The sequence below is a fragment of the Bubalus kerabau genome, chromosome 7 (genome assembly GCF_029407905.1).
Source record: "Bubalus kerabau isolate K-KA32 ecotype Philippines breed swamp buffalo chromosome 7, PCC_UOA_SB_1v2, whole genome shotgun sequence".
Lineage (NCBI taxonomy): Eukaryota > Metazoa > Chordata > Mammalia > Artiodactyla > Bovidae > Bubalus > Bubalus kerabau.
In genome coordinates this window covers 23920620-23942283 of record NC_073630.1, presented here as the reverse complement: position 1 = coordinate 23942283, position 21664 = coordinate 23920620, and the positions used below count along the sequence as shown (strand labels likewise).

General features: G+C 38.6%; 1 pseudogene; it reads left to right on the top strand.

Moving 5' to 3' along the window:
- The first annotated feature begins 6655 nt into the window (after nucleotides 1-6655).
- Nucleotides 6656-7317, top strand: LOC129657392 (60S ribosome subunit biogenesis protein NIP7 homolog; annotated as a pseudogene).
- Nucleotides 7318-21664: the final 14347 nt, after the last annotated feature.

The following is a 21664-nucleotide window of genomic DNA, read 5'->3' as shown; positions in this document are numbered from 1 at the left end:
GGCATCCCACTCTAGTAACTCTTGCCTGGAAAATTCCATGGCGGAGGAGCCTGGCGTGCTTTCAGTCCGTGGGGTCACCAAGAATTGGACATGACTAAGCACGCATGCGAAACATGGAGTGTCTTGTTAATGGAAATTTTAAAATATTTCTTTCACTGAGTATTAACACAAACTGATACTCAAAGCATTCAAATTTCATTATATCTAGTTTAAGGAGATGTGACCCAAGATAAATTTCTTAGAGCTTTACTAGTTATTTTAAGTGTTATTTATTTTCTGAGGCTGATTTCATCCTTAAAATTTTCAGCAAACTAGTTATAAGTACTTTCAATTCTACATCATTGTGTTTTTCTGAAGTTCCAGTTCATACACTGTTTCCTTCTGTGGCATTTTTTTTAATTAACAAAAAGCTAAATGGTTTTTAAAAAATCAACATAGTTCAAAAAAACATATGATAATGTTTGCCATCTCAGTATTAACAGTATTGTTAAAAGCTGGTAATGTATTTTTCTTATTATATCACAAGAAGTATATGTTGTCTTTTATTTTCCTTTCCGTTGATTTCTCCTAAAATTTCAGTGAAGATTGCTTGAACATCACTTTTACACAATTTCAAATCAGGTACAGATATGACAAGTTTGTGGATTTTGGTAAAGGTTTTATTTTTATGATGGTCTCCAAGGCAGAAAAAACACTTTTTCTTCCTAGTTTCTGGATTTATTAGTATAATTGACTTACATTATTATGTTACTTTCATTTATATTAGTTTCACTAGAATGTAGTGATTCAATATTTTTATACATTACAAGTAATCACCATGATAAGTCTAGTTACCATCCAGCACCATATGAAATTATTACAGTATTATTGACTATATTCCCCTTGTTATACATTTCACCCTTGTGATTCATCTGTTTTGTAACTGGTAGTTTGTACCTCATAAACCCCTCGTCTATTTTACTCATTCCCTTCCCTCCCCAACAACACCTATTTGTTCTCTGTACTATGAGTCTGTTTTATTTACTGTGTTTGTTCATGTTTTATTTTTTAGATTCCACATATAAGTGAAATCAAACAGTATTTATCTTCCTTTGTCTGACATTTCTCTAAGCATAATACCCTCTTTGTCCATCCATGTAGCTGCAAATACTTTTATTCTTTTCACATATATATCTCACATCTTCTTTATCCATTCATCTATAGATAGATACTGTGGTTGCTTCCATAACCTTGGTTATTGTAAATAATGCTGCAATGAACATAGAGCTGCATATATCTTTCTGAGCTATTGTTTTTGTTTTCTTTGGAAAAATACCCAGGGATGGTATTTGGATAACATGCTAATTCTATTTTTAATTTTTTGAGGAACCTCCATAACGTTTTCCATAGTGACTGCACCAATTTACATTCCCACCAACAATGCATGAGGATTTCCTTTTCTCCACATCCTCACCAACACTCATTATCTCTTGTCTCTTTTGATAAGAGCCATTCTGACAGGTGTGAGGTGACATTTCACTCTAGTTCTAATTTGCATTTCTCTGATAATTAGTGATAAGCATCTTTTCATGTGTCAGTTGGTTACCCGCATGTCTTCTTTGGAAAAATGCCTGTTTAGGCCCTCTGCCCATTTAAAAAATCTCATTGTTTATTTTTTGTTGTTATTGTATGAGTTCTTTGTAATTTTGGATATTAGCCCCTTACCAAAAATAAGATTTGCAAATATCTTCTCTCATTCAGTTGGTTGCTCTTTCATTTCGTTGATTGTCTCCTCTGTGCAAATATTTTGAAGTTTGATGAGGTAACATTTGATTATTTTTGCTTTTGTTTCTCTTATCTGAGGAGACAGATTAAAAAAAAATTGGTACAATTTATGTCAAAGAGTATTTTGCTTATGTTTTCTTCTGGAAGTTTTATGACTTCAGGTCTTACATTTAGGTCTTTAAAACATTTTGAATTAATTTTTATATATGGTTTGAGAAAGTAATCCAGTTTTATTCTTTTGCATGCAGCTGTCCAGTTTTCCCAATTGGATTTACTGAAGAGGCTGCTTTTCCGCATTGTATATCCTTACCTCTTTTGTTGTAGACTAATTGACCATGTAAAGTGGGTTCATTTCTGGACTGTCTATTCCATTCCATTGATCTATGTGTCTGTTTTTATGGCAGTACCATATTGTTTTGGTAACTGTAATTTTGCAGTATAGTTTAGAATCAGGGAGTGTAATACTTTCAGCTTTGTTCTTCTTTCTTAAGATCGTTTTCACTATTTGAGACCTTCTGTGTTATAATACAATTTTTAGGGCTGCAAGTCCTAGTTCTATAAAAAAACGCCCCTGGTGTTTTGATAGGAATTGGACTGAATCTGTAGATTGCCTTGGGTAGTATGGTCATTTTAATAACATTCATATTTCCAATCTATGAGCACAGAATACCTTTCCATTTGTTTGGATCATATTCAGTGGCCCTGGGCAACAAGACCATTTTAAATTGAGGCAAAATAACAGATACATACAGTGTGAATGAAATTTGCAACTTGACTATACATCTCTGCTTCTACTTTCTACAGTTTAGAAACACATTTAGGATTAATGTTTCTTTGTCACATTTCTGCTAATGAAACTTAACAATTCTGAGCAAGCCAATACTAGGGTTTTCAGAATATTTTATAATTATTATTCAGAAAAAATGTTTCAACAGAAACATTTTTCTAAAGTTGTAAATTGGCTTCTTTTTAAGATTAAGATCCTACATTATTATTTTTATATAAACCAGATTATGGATGTCAGCAATTTTTCATTTCTTTAAAAACATGTGATACCTTCAGGAATTTCTATTATAAACAACCCAGCAGTGTCTTTACCAGCATTCTCTAGTCTGCCTCTTACCAAATCCTACCACCCATAGACTCTTTAGAAAGTTTTCTAGTCACAGGATTATGGTCACCTATTAAATTATAATCTGTGCTGTGCTTAGTCACTCAGTCATGTCCAACTCTTTGCAACCCCATGGACTGTAGCCTACCAGGCTCTTCTGTCCATGGGGATTCTCCAGGCAAGAATAATGGAGTGGGTTGCCACGCTCTCCTCCACGGGATCTTCCCAACCCAGGGATTGAACCCAAGTTTTCCGCATTGCAGGCCAATTCTTTATTACCACGGAAGCCCAAGAATACTGGAGTGAGTAGCCTATCCCTTCTCCAGGGGAATGTCCCAACCCAGGCATCAAACTGGGGTTCCTTGCATTGCAGATGGATTCTTTACCAGATAAGCTACCAGGGAAGAATTATAACCTGCTTTCTTTCAAAAATATTTGAGATAGCTTACTGGATTGCACAAGTATAATGACATGAAGATTAAAGACATATTTACAAGCAAAATAAATTTAAAATGATGAGATATAACTAAAGAAAAAAGTTAATACACAGAAATATGTGCCACAAGTTCCCACAAAACTCTTAAAAGACAACTACATATTTATACTTAGTTCCAAACTTCTGATTAGCCCAAACTAAAAGGACAATATTATCACATAGAGAAATACTGTCCTAATGATAATAGTAATAAAAAATAATAAATGTGGATAAAACTTAATAAACTAATGTTTTATGGCTATGAAATTTGAGAAAATTTTCTCCTCCAATTTAGTATTCTGAACGCTTAAGAACAGAACATGGAATTCTTAGGAATGCTGCAAGGAATCGTGGAAAGGAAAATATCAACAATAGTCTTAAAATCAATATAGCTAGTTTTGTTTCTATAGTGCCCTTCAATGTAAATTGAGAGCATAAGGCCAAAGTACAATGTAGCAAATGCAACTCTCTGTAAGTGGGCAGTACAAAAAAATCAAAACAATGAAATAAGCTCTCTTAATGTCTAGATTGGTCCGGGGATAAATACTGTTACTATTTATTGGACTGGGTGAACTTCATGTCCTTTAATCTGTCCTTCATGGATATTATTTCTTGTACTTTGACTTTTTTTTAAATTGAAGCATAGTTGATCTAAAATGTTGTGTTAATTTCTGCTGTACAGCAAACCGACATGTATATACACACACATTCTTTTTAATATTCTTCTCCATTATGGTTTATCCCAGGACACTGAATATAGTTCTCTATGCTGTGAAGTAGGACCCTGTTGACCATCCATTCTACACGTAATAGTTTGCAATTACTAACTCCAAACTCCTAGCCCCTATCCCCACTCCTTCCTTGCTCCCTTGGATGCCGCAGGTCTATTCTCTACATCTGTGAGTCTATTTCTGCTTCATAGATCAGTTCATTGGTGTCATATTTTAGATTTCACAAATAAGCGATATCATGTATTTGTCTTTCTCTTTTTGATTTACTTCACTTATTGTGGACTTTGATTTTTGATAAAAGTTGGCCAGTGGTGGTGATCTGATTATTTGACAAATGTTTTGGAGTAATTATTTAGTGTTACTAGTTGAAATACATATATTTTTAAAACTCATATACTTCAAAATGTATATATATTAAAAATCAACTGAGTAAAGAGACATAAGAGAATGTCCCCTTATGAAAATTAAGGTGCCTAACTTAGACTTTGTATTGAGTTGGCATTGGCCTACCTTGGTAGAGAGGCGGTCTGAGAGCACTGTGGAAAGTATAAAGATTTTTCTCAGAAAACAATTCTGAGTCTGCTCCAGGATAAGGGCAAATCAATAAGCAAAGTTCCAAAGTTCTACACTCTAGACCATGACTTTGACAATTTTAACCTGGAAAATTTTCAAAGTAGAATTACCCATAGGAAAATTCCATAAATCCATTTGTGAAATGTCTGAATTTAACAGCTTTCTAGTGACCCTTTTGGGGAAAATGACTTGTGAAATGCACTGCATACTAATAAAAATGACGGACATGCTGTTTAGAGTTGTTGGGTATAAACCAATTAAACCTTTGGAGGACATCTGCCAGAAATACAAATTTGTGTTTAGAGACAACTGACCTTAAATGAACTCTTTCTGATTATTACATGGAAGGAATATTGTGTATTGAGGCCAGAACTATCACAGAGTATTTATCTTTTCAGGTTATTCTTTTTTTTTTTTTTTTTTTTTCCAGCAAGGGGAATTATACTTTGGTTATATTGTTGAGCTTAGTCTCTTTCAACTACTAATAGTCTTAATGAGACTGCTGTTAACTAGGTGTTTGTCTAACAGTTAACAAACTGTAAATATCAGATTTTTCCACATAACCGCCAAGAAACATGGATAATTAAAATAAATACCCAGAAGCCTTCTAAATTTCCACTTACTAGCTATGCACCAAAACTTTGCCTTCTAGAGGTTCTCTGTGACTGAACCTGTGTATAATGAATCATACTCAGTCACTTAAAATGGCTCCTTTCCTCTGCCAATGAACTCACACTTTCCTTATTAGCACTTCTAATTTAACTCGTGCTGCGGTGTATAGAGTTCTAGAAGTAGATCAACAGACATCACCATGGGAGGCTGGAGGGATGAAGGAAAAAGAAAGTTGGCATGTTCTGAGGCTTTTTAAAAAAAAACCAATATTTTCCCTTTAATTTCTCTTCAAAAATTGCAAAAGCAATATGTGTTTAGTGAAAGTGAAATAGTATAAAGAAAAAAAAAGAGCATTTAATATTTTTTGTCACCTCCTCTCTCTGCCACCTGGGTCCTCCTCATCTCCTGGATCCTCACAAGCAACAAATACTAACAACCTTGTGCATATCCTTTCACACATTTCTACATGCTCATTCATTCACAAACCAACTAGCACATACGAAATTCCATGGGTCTTGAATTCAGGTGCTCTATTCTCTCTACAGACCTAGACTTGGACTCTCTTTTCCTTCTGGACACTAAGTAGTTGTATCAGCTCGGGTTACGCAATGAGGTGAGGTAAGAAACGTCAAAAAGCACAAAAGATGCCTCTGGGATCTCAGCTAGGATGACTCATATGGCTGTGGATGACTTGAATGATAGTGGCTGCAAATGTAACTCTACAACAGGCTCTCCACACATCTCTCTGAAGTGGAGAACTTCTGAAGAACCGACTCAGTTGGGATTGTCGGTGGCGTGTCTGGGCCACTGCACCATGGCAGTCTTAGGGTAGTCAGACTTCATCTGTGGTGGCTCAGGTGGTTTCAAGGAAGAGCATGGCTGAAGCTACATCCTCTTTATGATTTCAACTTAGAAACCATGTGGCGAGCTATGCTCGCTCCTCAGCCAGGTGCTCACCTCCCTGAGGGAGCGGCCCACATCCGGCCACTATGGCCACTGGGTCTCCTGGAAGCGGTCCCAGAACAGCGACACCAAGAGCCCTTCATCGTCCACCTCTGCAAGAGCAGCAGTGGGGGCCGTCTCTGTGGCCGACAGAGTGGTTGAGGATAGTACAGTTGCTGTCGCTGCCATCTTCTCAGAAGCTGCGGTCACTTCCCCTCCTGCTCAGCAAGGGCGCTGGCTTAGAATCTAGGACCAGGAGCAACTGGAGCTCACTTCTGGTCGCTATGGTTTCTCACTAGGCTGGCTTTCTTTCCTTGATGATCCTCCAGGCTATGGGGTGCTAGCGCAGGGGAGAAAATTGGAAAGGGGCTAAAGAGGCAGGGTTTGAGGTTGCCAAGACGCGGCTGGCTGCTGACCTGTTTCCAGCAAATGAGGCAAGATCATCCGATGTTCCAACCTAGCAGGAAAAGGAGACTACTGACTGAAGAGTAGGCCCATGTAGTGTTTGAGAAGATAGTAGAATACATCGGGGAGACTTAAGCTATGCTCGACAGGATTTATGGCACCTCATTTCAGGTTACACAAGTACCGAGTGTACTACGTGAATGAGATGATCTTGAAGTTGGCTGCCAGTATCTCCAATGACACAGCTGGTGTCTTTGGGGACATGCAAGACCTACAAGTTTTAACAGAATAATTCTGGATTCCCTAGCACCCTATGCCAAATATTAAGTGTGGATAAAACCTGGAGCAGAGCATTCCTTATTGTATGGGAAACTTGTGGTGAAATCTGGACTTGGTGGAGTCACTGAAAATACTTCTCAGTACCAGGAAGTCCTGGTGTACTCCATGGCAGACATCCCTTTGGGTTTTGAGGTGGCAGTGAAGTCTACACAAGACTGCAGGAAAGTAGACCCATAGCAATTGTGGTATTTCACCTAGCAGACATTGGGGAATATGTGTGGCATGAAGAGACATTGAGTTTAAATGAAATCATCCTGAGGATGTATGGCTGTGTGGAAGGGCCTGGCTTTGTTTCCTTTGTCTGTGTGGGCTCCACCATCATGTTGAATTTTGTTGACACTCTGACCTCTTCAGGGACTTCTTAGTTTAATATTCTCTGTTAAGGACAAATGCAGACTAGATTTTTATTATGCAGAAATGGCTCAAAAATGGAGTTTTGGATCTTTGTAATTGTGGCAAAATAGAATTTGTTGTTGTTCAGTCGCTCAGTTGTGCCTGACTCTTTGCAGCCCAATGGACTGCAGCACACCAGGCTTCCCTGTCCTTCACCATCTCCTGGAGCTTGCTCAAACTCATATCCGTTGAATTAGTGATGCCATCCAACCATCTTGAAGAATGTCTAAATAGAATACTGTTTTTTATATTTGAATCCAAGGGCTTCTTGTTTTGAGTAACAGGTTCTAAATTGTTGTAACTGAGGACAAGAATAGCTTATTATTTGTGATGACACTGTTTTCCAAACACAGGGTAAGAACGTGATGGATTTTCTTAATTAATTATTAATACTATGAAAGATGGATATTGCCATATCAGAATAATAGACTGTCTCAGGGACTTTACAAATGAAATTTGGTTAAAATAATAGGGGAAGTTTATTCAGCTGATTTTCTTTATGGTAGGTGCTGTGTGGTATGGAAGAAAAACTTGCATTCAAACACCAGTTCTAATGTCTACTAGCTGTATGGCCTTAGATGAGTCATTAAACTTTAATACGCTTCATTTCCTTTTTCTGTTTCAAAAAACAACTTAATTGTCTTCTTAAGAATAGTTTTTAGAATTAGAAATCATGACATTAAAGCATGATCGCCTGGCAAATGATAGGTGTTGAATAAATGGTAAGGATTATTTTTATAATGTTTATACTAAGTATTTCCTTACTATGAGTAGGATCTTATGAATATAATTTTATTATCTTGACTTTTTTAAGTGGTTTTTTTAATCTTTCTTTTTCTTGAATGGTACAATCCCAGGCTGAATATTACTTTTATCACCTTGATTTTCTAAAATGTAACTTCTCTTATAAATCTTTTATTATTTTACTTAAAATTTTTTATTGAATTATAGTTGATTTACAATGTTGTCTTAGTTTCAGGTGTTGTATAGCAAAGTGATTCAATTGTACATATATATATATTCTTATAAATCTTACCTTACCACTGAACTGAATAAAAAAGCAGTAATCAGAGACCCTGAAATAGTAATTCAGCTCCTCCATCCTTCCCCCATGCCTTCAAAAATTATTAAAATATTTTTAATGAAAAACATAGCACAGACAAAAAATTTTTAAACTACCTGAATTGTTAACCAACTTCTTTAGTGAATATTTTGCTTAGTTTAAATGCCAAAGGTGATATCTCTAAAAATAAAGCATTTTTCAGTTAAAAAAAGAAGAAATGATATGGTATTATGTGCTCTCTACCCTGTTGGTGGACAGACTCACAAGCCCAATAAGATCAGGAGATGGGCACATGCTCTCACCTCTCTATGGGAAGATGGATACAGAATTTGTGGTCACTCCCGAGTTATACTGTGAAATGTTTATTGAGAAATGTATATTGTGAAATGTTTACTGAGAAATTCATATTTGCATTTTATCAAAGTAGAATATGGAAAAGCTAATAGGCTGATAATTTGTTTTGCTCCTTTAAAAGTTGCTCTGTTAAAAATAGAGCTGACTGTATTCTGAGTCTAACCAGACAAGACCGATAGAGTGCCAGTAGAGATTATAAGTGTCAAAGTCACCCATCAGGAAAGACCTTGAAAAATCATGGCAAGAATTCTTTATTAGGTACTTTATTTAGCTTAAGCTGTTAATCAGTTCTTCTAGAGGTGAAAACTTTCCTGGAACTGAGGTAGAAATAGGCCTGGGTCACAAAGTTTATGGTTATTGCCCTAAAAATAAAGCTAAGAAAAGCAACCTTCTCAGGTGTCATGACTTCCATGATCTCACCCAGCAGAATACTACTATTGGATTCTCCATCCCTGAGTCTACTTTCACTAGTGTTTACAATAGTGAAAGTCAGGCCCTGCACAATCATTTATTATACCTAAGATTTTATAAAGCAGCAAAATTTATAGTAAAACCATGACTAAGTGGTGGCCATGGTACCAGGTGCTCAGATATAACAGTGAATAAGGTAGCATGGCTGCCTTCAAAGAACACACTGTCTGGTGGGTGTTTCAGGTATGTGAACAGATAAATTGCAACACAAGGCACTGCTTGTAAATGAACCATGTGCCATCAGGGGGAGAAGACCAACCTGTCTGGGTGTTCACACTGGATGAGCACCTATAACCACTCCCTCTCTGTCCACACCTGAACCTTTGAACCTTATCTCTTATTTGGTCTTCTAGGAGGTCTCCCTGAAAGACTTCAAGCCCAGTTTTTCCCTCTGCCTAGATTTTTGGCTTTCATGATTTTTTTGGTCTCATTTCCTAATATTCTCCCTCCCTGCAATACTTTTGTTTCAACACTATTTATTTATATATTTGTTTCTGCCTTCTAAAGCCTGAAGGTACGAGATTCACTTATTAAAATATATGTTGAACAGTGACTCTCTATTGGGCAAAGTATTAGACGCTGGTGAGCCAGTTAGATAGGGTTCCTACCTGTTGCAGGGAGTTTCCTTCTAGTCAATGCCTCCTAGATTCTTGAAATTATGTGTCTGGCCTAGTCAGATGTGGGGTGGGTTGTTGTTGTTCAGTTGCTAAGTCGTGTCTGACTCTTTGTGACCCCATGGACTGCATCATGCCAGGCTTCCCTGTCCTTCACTAACTCCCTGCATTTCCTCAAACTTATGTCTATTGAGATGGTGATTCCATTAAACCATCTCATCCTCTGTCGTCCCTTTCATCTCCTGTCTTCAATCTTTCCCAGAAATAGGGTCTTTTCCAGTAAGTCAGCTCTTCACATCAGGTGGCCGAAATATTGGAGCTTCAACTTCAGCTTCAGTCCTTCCAATGAATATTCAGGATTGATTTCCTTCAGGGTTAACTGGTTGATCTCTTCGCTGTCCAAGGGACTCTCAAGAGTCTTCTCCAGCACCTCAATTTGAAAGCATTAATTCTTTGATGCTCAGCCTTTTTATGGTCCAACTCTCTCATCCATGCATGACTACCAGAAAATCAATAGCTTTGACTAGATGGACCTTGGTTGGCAAAGTGATGTCTGTGCTTTTCCATATGCTGTCTAGATTTGTCATATTTTTCCTTCCCAAGAGCAAACATCTTTTAATTTAATGACAGAAGTCACTGTCTGCTTTGATTTTGGAGCCCAAGAAAATAAAATCTGTCACTGTTTCCACTTTTCCCCTCCTGTTTGCCATGAAGTGATGGGACCAGATGCCATGATCTTAGTTTTAGGCTTTGAAAAACTCAGGGAAGCCTTTCTAGCCAGGTGACATTTGATCTATTATTATTATTTTCTATTGAGAAAATAGAAGTTTTTCTCCAGGTTGGGGTAGAGGTAGAGTGGGGGAAGGCCAGACATTTCATGCAGAAGGCATAACACATGCAAAAAGTAGGAAGAGCATGGTCAATTTGGGAGATAAAGAGAGATTCATTTGAGAATGTAGAGAGGCATATCAGAGTGAAGCTAGAGAAGTAGGTTGGGGTCATAATTGGAAGGGCTTTGTATGCCCTTTCTGGTTTTTGGACTTAATCCCACAGGAAAGGAAGAGTCAGCTAACATTCAGAAGTAGAATCATGACAAAATCGGATCTATTGTACTTTAAGAAGATAAACCCAGCAGGATGGTTGCAAGAGTGGTGGAAAGACAAGCAGCAGGGAGACCAGTTAGGAGATGGTTGTATTAGCCTAGGTGAGAATGTGTGAGCACCGAGTGATTAGATCAAAAGAGGGGACAGAAGTTAATTCTGCAATAGGGGTTTAAAGTGGAATCAAGACCACTCAGCTACTCATTAGCACAGAACGCTTGATGGACAGTAAGATCATGAGTCTGAGATGGAAGAAGAGGAATGAAGAGCATATTTGGTGAGTAAGATAACACCAAATTTTGTTTCGGATTATTGGCTATTCAAGTGAAGATATTCAGAAGGCAGCTGGAGGCTTCGATCTGAGTCTAAAGAGGGAGAGAAGATGGGCTAGAGACTCATTTTTTGAGAAGCCATAGAAGAGATAAATGGAAAGAAAGTTAAATATTTGAGAAAGGACGAAAAAATCAACAAAGATTGTGAAATCAGTGAATAAGGAGGAGAAGCAGCAAAGATTAGACTCCTGGAAAGGGAGGAAAGGTCAAGCAGATGAGTAGTGGTGCTATGCTATTGACCAAAGTTCTGTGTGTGCCTGAGTCAAGTGTTGGCACATGTGATGATGAAGGTGTAAAAAGGGCAGGTGTCAGCTCTGCTGCTTAGGATGTTGCACGGATGCTTGCATCCAAAGTGCTCCTGTGTGGTTTCAGGCCTTCACTCTTGGTTCTTGCATGTCAGGAGTCAGAATGGAGTTAGAACACTTCCCAGGCTGGTCTCACTCCCAAGAAAAAGAGGACCTTAGAAACTTAGTACCCCACTTTCCAAAAGTTGAGAAACATGGGAGATATAATCTGCCTCTTAGGAGATAATAGCATTCTAACTTTAAACCAACTTTTCCATTTCTGTGCCTGAATTTTATCTGCCTGATGCATTTGGTTGAATATCACTTTTGTTTTCTATTGTACTAGAGATGTTTTTGAGTTAACTGTTATGCAATTTTATGCTTAAAAATGTTTCAAATTGTTCTGAAAATGTCCTCCCCAAGAAAGTGGTAAGAATTTTCTCTTTCCTCATCAAACATAAATACACAAGCTGACTGGATAGGAAGACTTTTGCCTAAATATCATTTGCTTCCATAGTTTATTTGTTCATTTAGTTTCCATTGGGAAATATATAGATTATAAATGCTCCAATTGTTTAAGATGAGTCATTTAATTTGCACAGTCCCTTGTGAGTAGTGTTTGGCATCAAAGGATCTGGAGTCAGTTTTGATGCTAAGTGACACTTAATTGGGCGTGGTAGAGTTAGTTCAGAATGATGCTGGCTAAGGGCCTTAGAAGGATTAATATCCTGATACTAGATTATCTAGCTGGATGAAAGCACTGTTTGTAGATTAAAAGAGAGTATAGTAGTCAGGTGACCTGGGAATAATCATAACAGGGGAGGAAAGTCATCCTAAAACCAAACCAAATTAAATCAAACCAAACATTTAGTCTGCCTAGGGAAGCTGATATGGGGACAAGGCTTAAGGGAGCCTTGAAATTCACTTCCAAGATTTGCTTGACCTCATTGTTACTTTCTTTTTTATTTCTTTTAAATGATACAATCTGTGAAATGACTCCCTTCTTTTCAAAAATTAGATGTTAATCAGCAGCATAACTGAAGCCTTTCTTGTTTGGCTCTTAAATGAAAGTGCTCCATTATATGCATTTAACAGGGCTTTCTTTCAGATCAGAATCTCTGTTATAAAATACAGTGGCAATCATGCCACATCTACTGGCTTGTAATTTACACAACTATCTGTGTACAAGTTATATTTTTCTTACTTGATAATAAGTAACTTCAGGGCAGGAAACACTAGCTTTTGATGTGTTTGTCTATCCATCCATCTGTCGACTTATAGAAAGTTTGAGTGTGTGTCAGGAGCGGTGATGAGGACATGCTTTTTTTCCCTCAAGGAGCTCAGTCCTGTTAGGGCCCTGGTTCCCTACCAGGGCTGAACAAAGAATCACTTGGGTTGCTGGGCTCCATTTACAGGAAGTCTGTTTTCATTGTGTGACCTGGGTGTTGGTGTATATATTTTAAAGTTTTCTTTCTTTTACTTTTTAATTTGAAATTTTCATTTTATTAGGTGATTCCCGGGAGCAAACAGATTGAAAGCCATCAAGTTAGGCTGATAGGCCTACATTCTGTTATGAAAAAGAAAAAACAGCATTTTCTTGGTACAGAGAAGAAAATATAGTCACATACTTTTAAAAAATCTTTTACTCTTCATAGCACCTACCATAGGAGACGCAGTTTCAATCCCTGGGTTGGGATGAGGAAATGACAGCCCACTCCAGTATTTTGGCCTGAGAAATTCCATGGACAGAGGAACCTGGTGGGCTACATACAGTCCAAAGGGTCACAGAGTCAGACCTGACTAAGAGGCTAACCACGATACAACACAGCAGCAACTACACAGGACATGGGGTCTTTTTTTTTTTTTTTTAATTTTATTTTATTTTTAAACTTTACATAATTGTATTAGTTTTGCCAAATATCAGGACATGGGGTCTTAAGTAGACTAGATTAAACATTTCTTTAATTAAATGATATTACCATTAGGCTCAATTACCTACTTCACTATCGTTAGATGATATTCTGTATTGCAATTAGGGCAATTCTTTCATTTATTAATTGATTTTCTGTCACAACTTAAAGACTTTGGGGGCATTTTTCTTTGAGAAATAATGAATGTAGTTCTTGCTATATTTAGCTTTATAGATTCTTGACTTTATAGCTTTTGGATTCTTGACTTTATTTGATGAAATCTGACACATCTTTTTATGGGCAAAGTCATTTTTTCAGTTTGAAAACCCTGATTTTTAGAAATCAGCATCTCTTAGTTGAGACAGGTTTTATAAATTAATTATGGTACAAGTAAAGTATCTATCTTAATGTACTTCATCTGTTTAAAATTATAATTTCAAGTCCCGTAAATTGGATACGAAACCATAGCACGATAAACTCTTGACCTTAGAAGAACATTTGAAAGGATCACTTAGCCCAAAAGGCATTGTGTTTCTCTTCAGTGGGGAGTCCATTTCTGTTCAGACACCCAGTCTGGAACTCACTCTTCTCACTCAAGTTCAAATGAGATAAAACCCTCCTCTCCTTACAGTAAGCGTGAGATTGGAGATCACACAGGGGCAGGCTGCTGAGTGTACAGATCAGAGACAAGCTCTAGTCATGTTGAAAGAAGCCAGTTTGGGGGGAACCAGTGTTAGTGGCAGACACTTTGTGGTGTATTGAAGATAACCAACCTCCTCAGAAATACTGATGATTAACGTAGTCCTTATAGTGAACTTTGAGCAGTTTCAGATCAAAAATATAATATTTTTCAAGGAAGACTTCGGCACAGGAAAATGGTTTCTCAATACAAATCACATTTTCTGGGTTCCTTTGCAGCTTGGTATGTATGTTCACATGACTAATTTCTGGTTAAGAAGATATGATTAGAAGGCATGTGTGTAACTTTGAGTTTCCGTTCTTTATTTTTTTACTTTTTGGCTGCACCCCACGGCATGTGGAATCTTAGTTTTCCAACCAGAGATGGAATCTGAACCCCGTGCTCTGAAAGGCAGAGTCTTAACCACTGGACCACCAGGGAAGTCCATCGAGTTTCTGTTCTTCAGAGGAATGAGGATTCCCTCCTCTTCCCTCTGTTTGTCTTTTCACTGATTGGAATGTGGATGTTGCATATGAAGACAAAGATAAGAATAACTAGATACCTTGATGATTCTACAGAGTAGTTACCATACTGCTCAGAGTTTTATGTGAGAAGAATAAACTATCAGCTTTAAGTCACTGTTACTTTGTGTCTCTGTCACACAAAGTGTGCCTGTGTGCTAAGTTGCTTCAGTCACGTCCTCTGCGACCCTATGGACTGTAGCCTGCCAGGCTCCTTTCTCCATGGGATTTTCCAGGTAAGAATACTAGAGTGGGTTGCTGTGCCCGCCTCCAAGGGATCTTCCTGACCCAGGGATTGAAACTGTGTCTCTTACACCTCCTGCATTGGCAGGTGGGTTCTTTACCACTAGCACCACCTGGGAAGCCTCCTATCACACGCTGCTGTGGCTGCTAAGTCACTTCAGTCATGTCCGACTCTGTGTGACCCCATAGACGGCAGCCAACCAGGCTCCGCCGTCCCTGGGATTCTCCAGGCAAGAACACTGGAGTGGGTTGCCATTTCCTTCTCCAAGACATGAAAGGGAAAAGTGAAAGTGAAGTCGCTCAGTAAGTGTCTGACTCTTCGTGACCCCATGGACTGCAGTCTACCAGGCTCCTCCGTCCATGGGATTTTCCAGGCAAGAGTACTGGAGCGGGGTGTCATTGCCTTCTCTGCCTATCACATGCAGTTAGTATCATATCCTAATTCACTATCCCCTCAATCTCTAGGTAAACTGGGTTAAATTAAATACAGTTCCCTGAACTTTCAATTGTAGTTTTAAAATTTCTTCTTACCTTTACCTGGACCTGAACTGCATTTACAAATACATTTGCCCTGCGAGCCAAGTAAGCGCCTTCTCATTTTTCAAGATTCTTTTTAAATATTGCTCTCTCTCTAGCAAACCTTCTTGATATATCTATGTAAAGGTGATAATCCTTTTATGATTGCCTTCAATAGATTTTGTACATAATTAAAATAATAATATACATACTTTATTGAGTATCTACTATGCATCACGTACTTTAAATGGGCTGTACATAAAATAGCTCATTTATTCTCTCAGTAGTGTTATGCGGTGTGTATATCAAACTCATTTTATAGATGAGAACATCTAGTCTTAGACAGAGAGGCTAGGTAACTTAATATGTCCAGTTCATAATGTTAGAGTAAACAGTAGAGCTGGAATTCAAAACCAGATGATTCTGGTCCTAATTCCGTGTTCTATCCACTCTGCCTTCATCTCATTTGTTTGTTTACATGTACATCTCATCCAAATATACCCTAGATTCCTCATATCTAACTCATTGTGGGAGCTCAATAGATACAAGTTAAATAACTGAGCTACCACCAACTTTATTCACCAGTTGTCTTCCAAAGTTTTGCTATAAATCTAGTAATAGGACCACACCCCAGGGTCAGGCCCAAGGAGAGTCACTGTTGCCTACTCTGGTTTCTCCTTGGATCATGCATCTGCAATTGATCTGATGCGCCATGTCCTAGGCTAGCTTTGTTAGGATTTTAGTCTTCTAGGACTACCATTGGAGAAGGAAATGGCAACCCACTCCAGTATTCTTGCCTGGAGAATCCTGTGGACAGAGGACTTGGTGGGCTGCTGTCCATGGGGTCACACAGAGTCGGACACGACTGAAGCAACTTAGCATGCGTGCATGAATTGGAGAAGGAAATGGGAACCCACTGCAGTATTCTTGCCTGGAGAATCCCAGGGACAGAGGAGCTGGAAGGCTGCCGTCTGTGGGGTTGCACAGAGTCAGACACGACTGAAGTGACTTAGCAGCAGCAGCAGCAGCAGCAGGACTACCATAACAAAATACCACAGACTGGGTGGATTAAACAACAGAAATGTATTCACTATCAGTTATAGAGGCTGAGAGCCCAAGATTAAGGAGTTGTCAGGGTTGTTTTCTGATGAGACCTCTCTTCCTGGCTTGTAAATGGCTGTTTTCTTGTTGTGTCTTTATATGCCTTTTCTCTGTGCTTTGTAACTCTGGTGTCTGTCTCTCTTTTCTTATGAGGACACCAGTCCCACCAAATTGAGGCATTCATCCATATGACCTCATCATTGAAATACATTTTTAGGCTCAAGATAGAACTACTCCCAGATGGGGTGCCTAGTCAGCATATCACAACTTAGAAAACTTTTTGTCCCTGTAAATGCTCCACTTGAGCAGAAGCATAGTATATGCAGTTAGCCAATCCCCAAATGCCAAGCCAACTCTGGATTCTGTAGATTATTTATTTCCTCTTGTCTTATTCATTTCCTATTTTTCTCTTCCTTGTTCCTTGTTTTATATCCTGTAAAAGTTTCTTGTCTTTTCCATTTTGCAGTTCTCTGGACCCTTGGGAATGGGGACTGCCTGCTTCATGAAATATTAAAATTTGTTTTATTGCCTAAATGATCTTTGATCATTTTTAACACTACAAAAAGAGTTTTTCCTCTCCAATGTGTTCCACATATACTGAGTGTGTCATGAGGATGTGAAGTGTGCTAATTCATGCAGCCTAATCCTCAGTTTCCTAATCTTTAAAATGGGGATAATAAGAACAATCTCGTGTATCTCACAATGAGATTTTTTTCTCTTCCTTTTCTTAGTATTAAATGCAATAACATTCAGAAAGTGCTTTACCAACTGAAAGTGTTACGTCTGTAATGTCTTTCTCCCAATTGCCTCACAAATATTGACTCATTTTTTTTTTTTAAGACTCAGACTAAATATCACCTCCACTGTGGGCTAATATTTTTCTTTATCATAACTATTGACTGGTGGATGATGGACGAGTGAGGTTTTTACACCCCAGGGTCCAAGACCAATGCAGAGAGAATATAAAAAGAGCATGGGAAATTTGCTGGTGTTTTGTAAGTGACCAGCACTTGCTTCTCTAACAAGTGCTTGGAACAATATGGTCCTCTGTGTGTCCAGACACAGAACAGACTTCCTGTCCCTTCCTTCCTTCCTTCTTTCTCCCCTTTTTATCAATGTGCTATGGAAAGAGCAAAAGATTTGATCAGGGTTTAAATCTTGATTCTCTAACTACCTACATAGTTGACCTTGGACAGCTCATTTCACATCTATGAGCCTCAGTGTTCTAAGAGTTGATTTGATACTGCAGATCTGGTTGCTGCATCTGTGTGGGCATGAAGTGAAGGAGCTGTGGGTGCAAGGGAGGGAAGAGAGGGGTGGTGGAGAGGGAGAAGGAAGAGTATTGAGAATTGTGAGGACAAGTGACATTTGTGCCAATCCTTGTGTTTTAATTGCCACATAGGTTTCCAAATTGGGATTTAGCTCTAAAAATCTATGTTTTTTATGTTAATTTCCCACTAGATAAAGTCAGGCTTGTGTTATCTTTTACAAGTGATGCTTTTTTTAAAAATTAATTAATTTATTTTTCTGTGTTGGGTCTTAGTTGCGGCATGTGGAAGTCCATTTCATTGGGAACACAGAGTTTTAGCCACTGGGCACCAGGGAAGTCCTACAAGTGGTGCTTTTTCTGTTTTGGGCAGACAGACATCACAGTTGATGCAGAGACTTCTGGGAACTAGAAGGGGAAGCAGGAGGCCTGTCTGGTAAAGCAGATTGTTAGATTGTGGGTGCCTGTCAAGCAGGTTGGGTGTTGATTATTGTGTTGACCTGGTCTAAAGTGAATTTTCCAAGAAGGAAAAAAATTTATTTGGGGCACTTTGGGCTGAATAAAATAAATTAACCATCTCTGATTGGCTTCAGATTTGCAGATCTCTGAAGAATTTGAAAAGGGTGTGGCAATTAAGCAATAGTGGAACTCCACATACTGAATAAACTAAGAATTTTGAGGCTTGCACAAGTTCTGAATATGGTCCAGACCTTTTTAGTAAACATCTATTACATTTCTCAAAACTGAAATGGTTTAAGAAGAAAAAAAAAAAAAAGGAAACACATAATGAGAAGAACGAACCAGTTTATGAAAGGATCAGTTCAGTTCAGTCACTTAGTCATGTCCAACTCCTTGCAACCCCATGGACCACAGCATGCCAGGCCTCCCTGTCCATCACCAGATCCTGGAGTTTACTCAAACTCATGTCCATTGTGTCGGTGATGAAAGGATAGAAAAAGTTTTTATTCTAAGACTTTTAATAAATGTTCTTTTATTCAAGGATAATCTGTAATGCTCAGTAGTGACTTCAGTTCAGTTCAGTCGCTCAGTCATGTCTGACTCTTTGCAACCCCATGGACTGGTGCATGCCAGGCTTCCCTGTCCATCACCAACTTAGAGGCTTATTATCCCTACCTTACCCTGCTGTGGAATATAGATTCATTCTTTTTGTTAGAGTGATATTTTGTTCAATGGACAATGCTTGCCCATATCCATATCCAGTGATAGATTTAAAATGCAGGTAATGTAGAAGTGGTTTGAGAGACTCCAGGGCCATGAATTGACAGGAAGCTAAGGGCAAAGTGCTGCAGTCATGACTGGGTTACAAATTGCATCTAGAAAGGGTGTAAAGATTCAAAGCAGACTTATTGGACTCGACAACCTATTCTTGTCCCACAGCCTGGCCTTGATAATGCTGCTCTGTCTCCGAGTGCTGTCATGAGGATTCAAGAATTGCATGCCATTTGTAATGCTGGTACACTATAGGTATTTTTCAGATGTCAGTCCCCTTGTCCTTAACTTCAAGTGCCACCACCTTGCCTTTGTCAAGATTATTTCCATCTTTAAGATATATGCGTGTGTCTGTGTGTGTGTACACACATTTGTGAGATAGGAGGGTTTGTAATAAAATGCACATGTTGGTGCAGTAGTCCATTGATCAATCAATCTTGAACAAGATGTTCAGTTCTGGATCATTTAGTTTTCATTTATTTATGGGACAATCAGTTCCTATTTTTTTAATAGTACTTTGGGCATAGATGTAACAGGAAACCTAAAAATTGAGGATTAGGGAAAGAACATACATAAAATGGAATCTGTGGTATCATGTTCAATATATAAAGGGGTAGGCTGAGGGCCTTTTCATGGGGTTCAAAGAGAAGCAGAAAGTGGCTGATGTGAAAAGCCTCTTCATTGGAGAATTCAGAATAAGCTGAGTGTTGCAGGACATGACCTCAACAGGCTGCTGGGAGATGAAAGTTTCATCATAAAGACCATAAACTTGGAGGCCAGAGTCTTACTGAGGTGGCAAGGTTTTTGATTTGAAGGACAAATTTTCTAGGGAAATGGTAATAAGGCAAGCTTCCTCTGGATCAGTGGGGTAACCTAGCAAGAAATAATGATGATGTGTATCTAATCTCTGAAAGGCCTTTGACCATATCTGCCCAATAGTCTAGACCTGATCATTTTGAGGTGATGTGTTGACTGATATTCTCTTTGAGAAGAACTTTGAAGTATAGTCCAACTAGAAAGAAAATTAATTAATAGTTAAAGAACAGCAAGGCAGGTAATGAAACCTGGTTTAGGTGTTGAGTAGTTAAATGTACTGAATATATCTGCTAGAAATTTATACTGGAGAGTGAATTAGAAACTGAACCTTTCCAGAGAAGCTTTCAATAAAGACTCTTGCTTTTTTCTTTACTTCTTGTAGGCGACTATGTCAGTTCCCATTTACCGAATGGAAAACATAGTGCATGAGCAGACAGAATGACAGCTGAGTTTTATAAAACACAAAATATCACACACATTTCCCTGGTGTTTGCCAGCACACTAATGTAGACTCCAGCTCAGAGTTCTGTCAGAAGTCTGTCAGTCCTGCTAAATCAAGGAAAGAGGGGGGGCAGTGCTAAGATGGTGGAGGAATAGGATGGGGAGACCACTTCCTCCCCCACAAATTCATCGAAAGAACATTTGAACGCCGAGCAAATTCCACAGAACAACTTCTGAATGGTGGCAGCGGATATCAGGCACCCAGAAAGGCAGCCCATTGTCTTCAAAAGGAGGTAGGAAAAAATATAAAAGATAAAAAGAGAGACAAAAGAGGTAGGGATGGAGATCCATCCAGGGAAGGGAGTCTTAAAAAAGAGAGAAGTTTCCAAACACCAGGAAACACTCTCACCGGCAAGTCTGTGGTGAGCTTTGGAACCTCAGAGGGCAACATAACTGCTAGGAAAAATAAATAAATAATTGAAACCCACAATTATGTGCCTAAAGGCAACTCCCAGCCAAAAAGCAGTGCAGACACTTGCCTCCGCCCCCAGCAAGCGGGGACTGGACAGGGAGGCACAGGCTGCATTGCTTAGGGCCTGCATTGCTTAAAGTAAGGACCGGGCCTGAATGCCCTGAGAGCAATATGAGGGAATTAACTAGAGTTGGCAATCCAGACTGTGGGATAGCTATCCCGTGAAAAGCCCTAACCTAAGACACACCTAAGATATCACCAGATGGTCAACACCGAAATCAGATTGATTATATTCTTTGCAGCCAAAGATGGAGAAGCTCTATACAGTCAACAAAAACAAGATCAGGAGCTGACTGTGGCTCAGATCATGAACTCCTTATTGCCAAATTCAGACTTAAATTGAAGAAAGTAGGGAAAACCACTAGACCATTCAGGTATGACCTAAATCAAATCCCTTATGATTATACAGTGGAAGTGAGAAATAGATTTAAGGGCCTAGATCTGATAGATAGAGTGCCTGATGAACTATGGACTGAGGTTTGTGACATTGTACAGGAGACAGGGATCAAGACCATCCCCATGGAAAAGAAATGCAAAAAAGCAAAATGGCTGTCTGGGGAGGCCTTACAAATAGCTGTGAAAAGAAGAGAAGCGAAAAGCAAAGGAGAAAAGGAAAGATATAAACATCTGAATGCAGAGTTCCAAAGAATAGCAAGAAGAGATAAGAAAGCCTTCCTCAGCGATCAATGCAAAGAAATAGAGGAAAACAACAGAATGGGAAAGACAAGAGATCTCTTCAAGAAAATTAGAGATACCAAGGGAACATTTCATACAAAAATGGGCTCGATAAAGGACAGAAATGGTATGGACCTAACAGAAGCAGAAAATATTAAGGAGAGATGGCA